This window comes from Lipotes vexillifer, unplaced genomic scaffold (assembly GCF_000442215.2).
Source record: "Lipotes vexillifer unplaced genomic scaffold, Lipotes_vexillifer_v1.1 scaffold628, whole genome shotgun sequence".
Lineage (NCBI taxonomy): Eukaryota > Metazoa > Chordata > Mammalia > Artiodactyla > Lipotidae > Lipotes > Lipotes vexillifer.
In genome coordinates, this window is record NW_006779395.1 from 1,069,017 (window position 1) to 1,078,968 (window position 9,952).

Genomic DNA, 9,952 nt, shown 5'->3' on the forward strand with positions numbered 1-9,952 from the left:
GTTAGATGCTGTGTGTACATCTTAAGCGTCCTGCCTTCAGAGACCTAACAGGATACAGGACACCATGATAGACTCGTACGTAAAGAAGGAGGGTTTGATGAGTTGCAGCAACGTGAAGACCTCTGTGGGTGCAGAAAGAGCGGTCAGGGCCTCATCCAGGTGAGATGTTAGGATTTCATTCTCAGGTGAGGTGGGAGGCCATTGGGAGGTTTACGCAGAGGAGAGACGTAATCTCATTTAGGGCTTTGAGGTGTTACTCTGGTTTCTGGGTGGGAAGCGGAGCGATCAGTTAGGAGACAGTGACTCGTGGTGGTCAGGGTGGCCCCCGCTGCGGGGGAAGGAGGTGTGAAGACCTGAAGTGCAAAGATTGGGGATACAGCCATGGGGAAGCTCTGATGGGATGTAGGGCATGAAGGAGAAGGAGGGTGTGAGCTGCCCGGTGGAGGGGAGGCAGTTTTCTAAGCATGAGAAGGAATAAAAGGGAACCAGGTTAGGGAGGGAAATCAAGACCTCTGTCTTGGACATGAAGAATTTGAGATTGCAGTGACTTACCAAGTAAACATGTCGAGAGACAGTTGGATTTAACAATTAGAACTTGGGGAATTCCCTGGTGGTCCAGTGGTTTGGACCCGGCACTTCCACTGCTGTGGGCCCAGGTTCAATCCCTGGTCGGGGAACTAAGGTCCCATGAGCCACACAGTGTGGCCAAAACAACCCCCAAAAAACAATTAGAACTTCTGTGGAACAGTGTGAGCAGATCAAAAGGACTGGCAAATTGGGAAAGAAAGCCAGGGGGTGGCATTATGTCCAGCTACGTGGGACACTGCTAAGAAGTTAGATAAGGCGGGCTTCCCTGGTGGCGCAGTGGTTAAGAACCCACCTGCCAATGCAACGGACACAGGTTCGAGCCCTGATCCTGGAAGATCCCACATGCCACAGAGCAACTAAGGCCGTGCACCACAACTACTGAGCCCGCACTCGAGCCCACGAGCCACAACTACTGAAGCCAGTGCACCTAGAGCCCGTGCTCTGCAGCAAGAGAAGCCACTGCAATGAGAAGCCCGTGCACCGCAACAAAGAGTAGACCCTGCTCGCTGCAACTAGAGAAAGCCCACATGCAGCAACGAAGACCCAACACAACCAAAAAAAAAAAATTAGATAAGGCAACAAAAAAAGTTCTTACATATTACGGGTTGAAATCTTTTAATTTGTTGGAAGACCTAATGTGGGTGTTTAATGTGAATTTAGACCAGTTATTCTTACTGATTTTTATGTATAAAGTACAAATCTCTCTTCGCACCACAGAAGTTAATATTTAGCAGTATAATTATTTTGAGATTCTTTAATTGATCATTTAATTTTGTTAAAGTCTCAGTATGAACTAAGATGACTTAAATTGGGTTTTTTGCATCACTGATATTTTTGACTGTTGGCCACTCACATTTAATGGGTAGAGTTCTTAGGTGGATTATCTCACCATGTACTTACAGACTTTTAATCAAGGAAAGACTTAAACTGAATTTCCCTCACTAGTTGCAAGTGGTTCTCCCCACCTTGAAAAATGTCTGTAAAATGTCAGCACTAACTTCGGAACAAGGCAAGCAGCTGGGGAGTCAACTGCCCATTCATAGTGTGTGACAAGCAGTCATTGGGGAACTGAGTGTAAATAACATAATAATCTTCCAAATAAGCATGAGGAGAAATGGATTTCTTTGAGAATCTGGTGAAAGATGTAGGCTCACCTGAGGAAAACCTTTACACACAGTTTCAAGGGGTCTTAGACCTCAGATTAAGACCACCGCACTAAAGCTGTGTGGGATCAGATTAGAAGCCAGAGCTTCTGCACTTGTAAGAATGGAACCATTTCATAGTGTGTAGTGTGCCTCAGAGAAGTAACGCACACAGCTTACCTTTTAACTCAAGTAGTTTCCAACAGTGTTGTTTCTATAATTAATTAATTTATAGTACATTCCCCTCAGATTGTCAGCTCTCATAAACAAAGTAGACTGTGTTAGAATTCCACCAGAAAAGAACTAGTATGAGTCATATACATACATATATGTGTATATATAAAGTTGCCCTACGACATATATATGTATATATGTACACTTGTTATACACACCTGTGTGTGTGTGTAATAAGGGATTTATTACATGGGACTGACTTATGCAGTTGAGGTGAGCTGGCTACACAAGTCTGAAGCCTTCGGGCAAAGCTGGGACTCCAGGCACAGGATGAAGCTCTTTGTCCACAGGTGGAATTCAGTGTCTTTCTCTGGGAAAGGCTCAGCCCTGCTTTCAAAGCCCTCCAACTGATGAGCCCACCAGGAAACTCTCCCTTAGATTTAACAGATGGGGACTTTCATTGCATCTACAAAATTCCCTTCACAGCAGGACCTAGGTTAGCATTTGAATAACTGGGGATGGACCCTTGCTTGCCATGTTGACACATCAGAAGACACCACATACTAGAGAAGAAAGTCCCCTTGTACTTACAGAAGCTCTAGTTCTGGTGATGGATTATTTCAGGAGTAACTGTGACTAATTCCGATTGTTTTAAAAGGAGCAAACTGATTTTGCACTGGAATGGGTGTTTTCCTTGAAAGCAGGTGCTTTAGGGATGACCATACACTTATTTTTGTGATGTTGCCACCACTCCAAAATCTTTTCTTGAATCTTCTTGGAAGTGCCTTCAGATCCATTTATAAGCCACAGAAGAAAATCTATCTTACAATCTATCTATAGATTGTTTTCTAATCTATCCTATTTTATTCAGTACCTTGTTTTTTGATTGAAACTGATACACACTTCCATATCATTTTTCTTTCTTATTCATCAGACTTGGTTCAGAATTCTTCTGAAATTCAGATGTCAGCTTCAAGAAGTCTTAATCCATTTTATGTGCCACTAAGGACTTTAATCTTCCTGAAGCACATTTCCGGTCATTCTAACGCTTAATTAAAGCCTCTCAGAGGTTTCCCATTTCTTAGAAGTTGATGTGCCGACTTCTCAGATAGGCGTTCAAAGCCCAGAGCAGCGTAGCCCCAAGTCTGTCTCTACGGCCCAGTTCCGTGCCCGCCGGCACATACTGTTCTCCAGCCGACCCCGGTTACTTGTGGGAGCCGAGGGTATCTTTATCTTTCTCACCTGTTCCTCTGACTGTGCTTTGCCCCCTCACCCCCGCTTCCCCCACCCCATCTTCTGCTTGTTCAAAGCCAGCCTTCAAGGCCCGGCTCCAGTGGCACAGAGTCCTTTCTGTGCTGGGATGTTCACAGCACTTTGGTGTTATTGTCGCTTTTACACTTAGAACTTAGTGGTATAGGATGTTGGTGCCGTAATCAGACTGCTAATAGTGAACTTAGGGCGAGACTGGTGTCCTAGCTTTGCTCTCACAGCAGTTGGTGTGGTGCCCTCTCGGGGCCAAATGAATGTGATTTCACATTAGGGACGGGTTGTGACGTAGAAGCAATTCAAAACGAGTCCCCCAAACGCTTTCCAGCACATCAGCATCGCCAAAACTAACGCATCACTCTCAAAATCCACAATTCGACTAACACAGCACTCAGTTGCATACGTTAATCTGTCCTTTCTATTCACAATATGGAATCACTACTCGAAAAGGTTATTAAAGAGCTCTTGTCGGGAATTCCCTGGCAGTCCAGTGGTTAGGACTCTGAGCTCTCACTGCCGAGGGCAAGGGTTCGATCCCTGGTCAGGGAACTAGGGTCCCACAAGCCGCGAGGCGCCAAAAAAAAAGAGCTCTTGTCTTTCTTTAACTGAACCAAACCATCCAAAGCCTGTTACTAATATCTTATCCCACAGCCTTCATGATGCAACATGTACTCCCCTTTCAACTGGGAATAACCCCCAACTAATTACTTCTGCCTGCTTGTTCTAAAACAGTTCTATGGAACCTCAGTCTGTTCTGCCTGTCTGCCTTTCATCTTTTCAGACACACCTCCCTCCCCCTCCCCTTCCCAGCGCAGCAAGCAGGGTCTCCGTCCCAGGCAGGCACAGACAGGACCACTGCCTGGGATTCGCTGCCTTCCTTATGTGTCCAAACACTCCGAATGATAATCTCTTTGGAGGTAGTTCTGGTTTGGTTCGGTTTTGCTTTTAAGTAGAAAATGTGGCTCTTCTGTTGCTGTTGCATCTCAGCATAGCCTTCTCACATGGACCCCAGAGCCAGGCAGCCTGCATTAGGCCTGGCTTTGTCCTGGGTAAGGTATTGCATCCCTCTGTCCCTGTGTTTCCTCATCTGTAAAGCAGAGATGGCAATAGTCCCTATGTCACAGGGCTGCCACCAAAAGTCAGTGTAGGACAGTTCCTGGCATCATAGTGAATGCTTGGAAAATATAAACTTTTACCTGCTACACTATATCATTACCGTGGTGTGATTTCAGTGAGCTGTCTACATCTATGATAGAACAGTGTTTTCTGCTTTCTGCTTTTCCTCTGTGTTACTGGGGAGGGTTTTAATGGGAGACCCCTCTGTGTTTATTTTCCCCATCCTACCTGCATACCCGGCCTTTGCTCTGCCACAGCATTGCCTGTAGTGGGACCAACATTCCCCCCAAGGCTCACTCTTCCTGCCCGAGATACAATGCGTGCCTTTCCAGAGCCACTCCACTTGACCTGGGACCAGGAGGGAGCAGCCTGCAAGTACATGCTTAGTTGAAAATAAATCCAGTATATCAGGAATTAGATTGGGGACTGAAAAAAATTCATCCTTTCAGGAGACACAAGAAATGACCAACCTGGTAATACAAAAATTGTAGGATAGGGAATGCCAACTGCTTGATGTTAAGTTACCTGACTCTTAGTTCTATAGCTATATGAGTTAAGTAATAATTTCCCCCATTTTATAGAAGATGAATTTGCAGCTCAGTTAATTTGCTCTAGATAACAATTACAGAGGTGGGGTTCAAACCCAGATACGTCCAAGCTCAAAGCTTATGCTTTTCACCCTATGTATCAAAAACCTCAGAAGAATAACCTGAAATCTATGAGGGTTTATGTGGACTGTATTCAATTAATCTGTGGCCCTTTCAGTTTTCCTTACAAGTAAAATATATATGGCCTTCTCGAAAAATTCTGGTGGAGGCCATGAGTCCAAGTGGTTTCTATTTTTGTGAACTGGAGACCAAGTACAGGAGCAAATTTGGAAGCATAGAAAATAAGACCTGGAACCTCCTTCCTACTTCGAGAACAGATTCCTTTCATTGTCCCATTTCAAGAGTTAATGATTCTCTCACCGTTCTAGTCACCACCCGCTTAAGCCGGTGGTTCGCTTTAGTTCCGCAGCGGAATTCTGAGAGGCCGACCATTCTTCCCTGTGGCCCAGGAGAGCCTGCCAGAGAGCATGTGCCCCTGCTCTGGGCTCCCCCGCACGCCCTCTGCTTTGTGCTGCAGGTCCTGCAGTTTCGTGATGACGCTCCCGGTTCCGTGTGTGCGTTTTCGTCCTGTGCCCTCATTAAGCTTTTGGTTAATGGGGTCTCGTCTACTAAAGCAAGAGCGGAGCCGCGTGGCTGGGCATTGTGCCCTGGTGTTCTTGCTTGACAAGGACTCTGAACAGATCACTCAGCTTTCATTACATTTTGAGGAAGATAACTACAAATCTGAAAAGAAAAAATCCCTGAAAGCTTATGTGTTGATGGGAGGGCACACTTTGCTTGTCTTTCACCCTGGAATACAATAACCACAGTGCAGCTCTGAGGCTGCTGGGAAGGAGCCCCAGGAGCAGCACAATATTTTAGAAATTTCACCTGTTTTGGGGTCTTAGGTTGCTCTATTTTTTTTCCTCATCTCCTGATTCTTTGATTCCTTTAGTTTAAGTTTCTGAAAGCCCTAGATGGGTAGGAGGCAATAGTCCCTGACCTTGAGGACATTTACAATCCAGTGGTGAAATAGACACACACACGCACACACAAGTAGAACGTCTAAGATATGTGGATACACGTATGTGTTGACAGGCGACAATAAATAAAGATATGCCTTGATTTATAGTTGGTTTTATAACATGTAAGATGTTTTTAAATTTTATAGAAATTTTATAAATTAAAAGTTGTTTTAATATGATTTATTGAGTTTATGAGAGCAAGACTCTACAGTTAAAAGAAAACTCCTCCCATTTTGTCCCATTATGCAAATACCTACCCACCAGATGACCAGTCCTAAACATGGTTTGTTGCATATCTGTTTTCTTTAATGCCACACAGCTCCATCTATTCCAGGGTGACATTTGAGAGGTGAGAGAAGGGGGCTTGTTGAAGGGATTGTACTTGCTGTGTCAGACAGATTTCCCTGACTCAGACATGAGTGATTATTGGTTGAGATGGGAGAATCGGGGCACAAGAGGATCCTTTGTGCATGACAAAACTCTGAGATAGAGTGATCTTTAAGGAAGACCTGTGTGCAAAGCCGTGGAAAGGCTTTGGCTTCTGCCGTCACGCCCTGCATTTATCTGCAGTTCACAGGGCGCCTCACTGTGAAGAGGTTCAGCCAGCCATTTCTCTGAGCAGGTGAAGGCTCGCCTTCCTTTTGACAGCAGGGTTTCTTGAAAAGGAGTAAGCCGGTCCCTAATCTCATTGAATTCTTTCCAGTCACATCATTGCAAAACATCGGGCTAATAGACAAGGTTCATTCTTTACCTCCCTCCCCAATCCTTGGCCTCGAATAAGAATGGGCAGTAGGGGTGGGGAGAACAGAGGAAAAAGAGTACAGATGTTATGTGTGTATGTGTATGTACGCACACACAAACACGTTACATGTGTTAGTTTAAAATTGATTTGCTTTGATAAGTGAGGCAACACTTGAATTTGGTATCAGGAAGTGGGCCAGTAACACAAAGGAAGAATCATCAAACATGTAAGACCACAGCTTGAGGGATGGCTGGGGATGACCTAGCCTCTGTGGAAACTCCTCTGTGGAGTCCTAAAGTGTGATAAATGGAAATGGAACCCAGCCAGAACCCTGGAGTGTTTTTCTTCAAACTGTCATCCCAGACTCAAAATATTCATTAGATGAATGGTAGGTCTTGCCTTTTTTACTTTCTTACTCTTTTCATTCCCCACCTTTCCCCTCTTTTCCTCGTGAGAAGGCATCTCGCTCAGCCACAGTTTATAGGCAGGGCCCTTTGTTTAGGTCTGAGGAACAGGACAGACTGGGTCCAGCATCACACACTTATTCTTGTGGGAAGAACTGACAGCTAATTCATGTCTATGAATTGCTTGGAGATGAAAAGTGTTGCATAAATACCAAGTAACATTATCACTGTGAGGGCTGTTTTTTTTGAGTGTAGTAAAACGCGTTGATCTCTGGGTCCAATGGAAGCCCAAACTTCCACAGCCAGAATCTATATCTGTTTCTCTCACATATGAAAGAAGCAGAGCCTCCTGTATGCATATTGGTTATACTGAGAGCACTGCAGTTTTTAGTTATTTTTTAAAAAGTGGTCACTCAAAGAAAGAGGACATTGGGTAGAGACACAGGAAAGAAGGGATGGAGAAGCATATTCTCAAATACTCTTGAAGGGCATCTGACATGGATTGGGAGGGGATTTAGAGTTGGAGAAATAAATGGAGTCGGAAGAGAGACAGAATTTTAAACAGACACCTTAAGATCCAGTCCAGGGCAGAAGGATCACAGGCACCTCTCTCAATGAGTTAGTAGGTATGAGAATTAGAAGGTGCAAGGATGTCAGCTGGCTGTTTCCCATCAGCATTTGTTGTCACGAAGTTGTCTTCTTTGAAATGAAAATGAGAATCCCTGGGATGAGCCTTAGAAAAGGAGGGAGAAAGTCCACAGGATAGGATATGCTCACTTCTGGATTTTGAACACAAAGCAAAGCTGTGCAAAATTTGAATAATGGGAAGGAAAGCGGTCAATCAGTTAAGAAGGTTTCGTAGCAAACAACAGAAACTAACTCTGGTTAACTACAGGAAAGGGGATGTAATGGAAGGATAATTCACAGCAAAGCTGAGTAGACAGGCCACAGAGATGACAGAGACCCCAGCAATTTCAGAGACCCAATGGATAGTGTCACCAGGACTCAGCCACCAAGGAGGTTCTGGCTCCTGAGCTGTTTACTCCGCTGGAGACTCAGAATCCCAGAATAGAGAGTCTGATTGGCCTAGCTTAGGTCAAAGGGCAATTGCTGCTAGTTTGAACAATGTGAACTATAGCTCTGTAGGCATTCAAAGGAGGAGGGGGACGGACGGTGCAGTGGTCTAGGAAAGCCTCCAGGAAGAGGAGGTTGAATATAATGCACTGGCCCAATATTTATGTAGTGAGTGGTTTGACACCCTAGCTGGAGTGGGCAGGGCACCGAGATTGACAGTCCCAACCAGACTGCGTACCCTGGGAGGGGGAAGTTCTCCAAAGGGAAATTGAGGAACCAGCAAAGGGAGTGAATGCTGGATGATGAAAGCAGCAGGTGTCTCTTACAGTGGGTGAGCTGTGGGGAAGAGAAAGAGGATGCAGGATGGGGTTGTTCTGCAGAGATGCTTAAAATCCTTATTCGATATCCAGGACGTCTCCCAGAGGGCTCTGCTATGCGCAAAGCCTCAATTCCTACTCATCTCTTCCTTGTTAATTTCTCTTCTCTGTCACGTTCAGTTTCATACCTGGATGTCTACTTAGGTGTTCCAATTCCACCTCATTTAACTCTAGCCAACCAAAGTGTATGTTACACACAAGACATCGTGCTAAGTGTGAATAAATGAGATGCTATCCCTGACTTTAGAAGATTAAAATTTCATAGAGAAGCCCATGATCTAGACAAATTCATGCTCTTGGCTCCTTGCCAACAACTTCTTGTATTCACTTATTTTTTGTTCATAGTGTACTCCTAGACCATCAGCTTTGAAACCTTGGGATCATTTGTAGCTCAACCTTTTCCTTAGTCTCCCTTACGTATATCTCTTTTCAACTTGTCCGTTTAGCAAGTCCTCCCAATCCTTTTGCCCATTTCTGCATTTCTGTTTCAGTGCCACCACTTGGCAAAGTCCTCATTATCTTACACCTATTTTTCTGTAATAACCAGCTAGCTGAGCTTGCGGACTTGGTTTCTACATCCCTCCTGTCTTTCCTGTCTGTATACAGGTTCCACAAGCCTTAATAGTAATTTCACTCTGACCTCTGTGACCTTATTTTCCTTTACTTCTGAAACATATACACAGCTCTAGGCCAGTCAGCCTTCTCACAGCCCTTCAAATATACCAGGTTATTCTTACCTTCATGCCCCTCGCCTCTCTTCCTCCTCTCACCTGGAAAGCCCTCCTTTATCTCATTCATCCATTGAAACCAGCCGTTCTCAGCCCCAGTTACACATTCTCATCACCTGGAGAGGGTTGTGAAGTAAAGGTGTGGGCAAATTAAAATCCCAAGCTTAGATAATATAACCTAAACTATACTTAACAAGCTCTGAGCTGTCAGATACCACTTTTTTTGGTTAAAGGAATGTAGCACAATCTATATTTATTTATTTTTAATAAATTTATTTATTCATTCATTTATGCCGCGTTGGGTCTTTGCTGCTGCACGCGGCCTTTTCTCTAGTTGCGGCGAGCGGGGGCTACTCTTCGTTGCGGTGCTCGGCTTCTCATTGCGGTGGCTTCTCTTGTTGCGGAGCACGAGTTCTAGGCGCGCGGGCTTCAGTAGTTGTGGCTCGTGGGCTCTAGAGCGCAGGCTCAGTAGCTGTGGCACATGTTGCTCCGCGGCATGTGGGATCTTCCCGGACCAGGGCTCAAACCCCTGTCCTCTGCATTGGCAGGCAGATTCTTAACCACTGTGCCACCAGGGAAATCCCACCACTTGTTAACAGAATCAGAGACCACTGTAGGTGACATCATGATGCACTCACTAATAAATGCTGGGACGTCGTCCCAAAGGGTATTAGAAACACACAAATGCACACCCGCACAACTACACTCGGTGGGGGGGGGGGGGGGGGG

The 9,952-nt window shown here is 45.0% G+C and overlaps 1 non-coding gene across 1 annotated transcript; it reads left to right on the plus strand.

Moving 5' to 3' along the window:
* The first annotated feature begins 604 nt into the window (after positions 1-604).
* On the plus strand, positions 605-677 carry TRNAG-UCC (transfer RNA glycine (anticodon UCC)). Its single transcript has one exon. It is a non-coding gene; the product is annotated as a tRNA-Gly (tRNA).
* Positions 678-9,952: the final 9,275 nt, after the last annotated feature.